A 4,347-nucleotide genomic window follows, 5' to 3' on the forward strand; every position below is an offset into this window, starting at 1 on the left:
GAGAATCCAGAAATTAACCCATCCACATACAGCCAACTGATTTTCGACAAAGTGCCTAGGTATATTGCATGGGGAGGATATAGTCTCTTTAAAAGATGGTGCTGGCAGAACTGGAAAGTGATACGCAAAAGATTGAAACAAGACCTTTAACTCACACCCTATAAAAAACCAACTCAGCATCAATTAAAGACCTAAATGTGAATCTCATAATAATGAAGGTTATCAATGAAAAAATAGGAACAAATGTGAGGGATCTAATTCAGGGCATACATAGACTACCAAACACTTTGAAAAGTATACAAACAAATTAGACAAAATAGATGAGTGGGACATACTAAAAATAAAAAACATATGTGCATAAAAAGACTTCACCAAAAGAGTAAAAATGGAACCCACCGAATGGGAAATAATCTTTTGCAATGACACATCAGAAAAGGGACTCATTTCTAAAATATATAGGAAACTACAAAACTTCTAAAAGAAAAGGACAAATAACCCAATTAATAAATGGGCACAGGACATGAACAGACACTTCACCAAGAAGAAGATCTGGGCAGCCAACAAACATATGAAGAAATGTTCATGATCACTAGCCATTAGAGAGATGCAAATCAAAACAACAATGATATATAATCTCACACCAACAATAACAGCAAAGATGAAAAATTCAGAGGACAACAAATGCTGGCGGGGATGTGGAGAGACTGGGACACTCCTGCATTGCTGGTGGGACTACAAAATGGTCCAACCTTTCTGGAAAGCAATATGACGTTTCCGCAAAAGGTTGAAAATAGAAATACCTTATGATCCAGCAATTCTCTACTTGGTATTTACCCACAAGAAAAAAGAGCCACAATCTGAGAAGATATATGCACACCAATGTTCATAGCAGCACTATTTACAATAGCAAAAAGATGGAGGCAGCCAAAGTGCCCATCAACTGAAGAATGGATAAACAAACTGTGGTACATATACACAATGGAATACTATGCTACCTTGAAGAACAACAAGGAAGCTGCAAGCCACCGCATAACATGGATTAATTTTGAGGACACTATGTTGAGTGAAATTAGTCAGTCACAAAAGAAGAAATACTGCATAGGACCATTATTGTAAAAGAATAAGAAAAAGAACCCACACTAAAAAGGGGGGGTGGTGTGAATTATATATATATTTGCTGATCACCAGGATGTATGGGATGAGAGGACGGGACTGAGGGAAGGGAAGATAGAGCACAGGGTAGGGAATAGACACAGGATAGCTTAGGGCAAGGAGGTGGGCATGGAGGCAATACACAAGAAGGGGGAGGGGAATGGAAGAACAAGTCTGATGGGAGAACAGTCAGGTAGGTTCGCATGGGCTAAGTGGGACAGTGGTAAATGATGATATATGCACAAACTTGGAACAACAGGGCTCCGGGATACAGGGATTGAGGCATGGTTTGTAGGGGTAAAAGAGGAGAATAATGTTAAGACACTTGGCTGTCTTTTGAATCTTGGTTTTTCTTGCCTACCATTGCAAAATAGACACTTAAAGAGGGAGAAAGGAATAGCCAGAATCATTACTCCAGCTTGTAAGTCCATCTTCAGCCTGTAACTGGTTGGAATACCTTAAAAGGGGCTAGAAGTTGTCCAGTGAAAGAGGCTTTCTCTGGAGCCTTTACACAGCACAAGACCATAGGTACAATCCAGAACCCCATCCAGAACCGACTGAGGTAGGAAATTTCTACTGGAAAGGATGAGTAGACCAGCCTGGAGTGACTAGAAGAACAGAAGATACTCCATGAAAGAACGACCGGCAGGAAAAATCCAAAACAATAATGGCAGTCTGAGTGATTACTGTAAGAATAAGTAAGCTGTTCACCTGGGAGCCATCAAGGCAAGGGGTTGGGACCCCTCAGAGCAAACCCCTTTCCAAGACTGAGACTCAAGTGGAATACATGAGCAGGCATGTGGTCTGGCTAGTGACCCTGCTGGTGACCAATAAGGGGAAGAGGGAAAAAAACAGCATTGAAATTGTGAGCTAAGTCCGACCACATTCAATAGACCCCTGTGAACCCTAGTGGAGACCTGGATGGCCAACAATATGGCAAGACCCGGGAACTTCTGGACCCAGAGGCAGTGACATGGCCACAGAGGACTACAGCAGACAGTGAAGCATTCATCTGATATGAAATGAGGGGAGATACACAAGAACACCCATACTTGCAGATAGTACCCACTTGATCTGGCTTCAATGGCTGGATGATCATAACTCGACTAGAAGAAGAAAGAAGTGGGGGGTAGGGGGATAGTAACCTGCTACAATTTGGTGAACTTTACCTATACTTATGGATGTAGCAACTCAAAAAAGGAAACAAATCTTTACAGCAAGGATCACTCCCACTCCCTCGGTATACAGTGTTGACAGGGATGGGCAACTTAGACACTGGCTACCCAAAATGCGTGCACCTATAAAGGCAAGAAGTGACTGGCTTACAAATGTTCAAGAGGGAGCCTAGTTTCAGACAGGACAGGTGAAGGTAGAATCATCACCAATGAATGATTTCCAATCTGTTGGGACCGGGCTGGTGAAAGGAAATGGGGATAAGGCTCTTATGGTACAATAGTGAATAATTGCCATCAGGACTGACTGTGAAGCTAGGAAATAAAGAGGTAGATGTTTTTTGACAAAGGAGGAGAGTGATTGAATTTGCAGGCCAGAAGCGGAGGTCACTGGGACCATCAAGTAAGAAAACAGAGAATGGGACCCTACCCCAAAAGGCAGTGATGCCTGGGATGGAGTCAGAGATTATGACGTGAATAGATAGAGCGGCTGGGGACACTGAACTCAGGGAGGGATAGGGTCTGTGTGTTGGCGGCCGGCGGGGGCAGACCTGTGTGGTGTACACTTTGGTTATTTGATGATGCTTGGAAGGCATTGTAATCATTGCAATGAAATGAAATACGATAGGATGAGTGTAAAGCTGATGTTCTCCCATGTAAACCTCACAATAAAAACTTTTTAAAACAACAAAACAAGTCACTAGGAATTGACAAAATACTAATTGAAATGCCTTAATAAACTGATGTAGCAATGAAAGTGATAACTCATCTATACCAAGAAATTTGGAAGACATCTACCTGGTCAGCTGAATGGAGGAGATCAATATCTGTGCCCATCCAAAGGGAAGTGACCCAATAGAATGCAGAAATATTATAACAATAACATTAATATCACATGTAAATAAAATTTAGCTGAATAAAATTCCAAAACAGTTGCAACAGTACATTAATATGGAACTTCCATAAATTCAAGTCAGATTCAGAAGAGGAGGTAGAACTAGGGATATCATGATATCAGATGGTTCTTGACTGACTGCAGAGAATATAAGGAAGAGGTTCACTTTATTTTATTGACTATTCAAAGGCTTTTAACTGTGCAGATAATGACAAACCATGGGCAGAATTGCAAGGAATGTATATTGAGTAATATCATTAAACCACAAATAAAAAGTTACTGAATATCACTCAAAAATAGTTACAGCAGTACATGGACAGGAAGTTGCCAGAAATTCAAGCCAGATTCAGGAGAGGACGTGGAATAAGGGATATCACCGCCAACATCAAATTGATTTTGGCTGAAAGCAGAGAGTATCAGAAATATGTTTACTTGTGCTTTATTGACTATACAAATGAATTTAACTATAAGGATTATAACACACGATGAATGAAATTGTGAAGAATGGGACATCCAGAACCCTAGATGTGTTCATGAGGAAACTACATTGACCAAGAGGCACTCTTTAGACTGAATTAAAATCAAGAAAGGTGTGCACCAGAGTTGTATCCTTTCACCATACTTATTCAATCTGTATATCAAGCATATAATCCGAGAAATTTGATCATATGAAGGTGGTATAAGGAAGTCTCATTAAGATCATGCTTTGCACACACAATATAACCTTGCTTGCTGTAAATCAAAAGGATTTTAAATGCTTCCTGATGAAGATCAAAGACTTCAGTATAGATTGCACTTAAATGTAAAGAAAACAAAAATACTCACAAGTGAGCCTATAATTAACATTATGATCAATGGAGACAAAATTGAAGTTATCAAAGATTACAGTTTGCTTGGGTCCACAATCAATGCTCTTGGAAGCAACAATCAAGATTTGCATTAATCAAATCAGCTGCAAAAGACCTCATTACAGTGCTAAAAGACAAAGACAACACTTGAGGGGGAAGGTGTGCATGATCCAACCAATGGTATTTGCAATCACTTCATACGTATGTGAAAGTTGGGCAATGAGGAAGGAAGTTGTTGTTGTTGTCAGGTGCCATCGAGTCGGAACCGACTCATAGCGAC

The sequence above is a fragment of the Chrysochloris asiatica genome, unplaced genomic scaffold, assembly GCF_000296735.1.
Source record: "Chrysochloris asiatica unplaced genomic scaffold, ChrAsi1.0 scaffold00059, whole genome shotgun sequence".
Lineage (NCBI taxonomy): Eukaryota > Metazoa > Chordata > Mammalia > Afrosoricida > Chrysochloridae > Chrysochloris > Chrysochloris asiatica.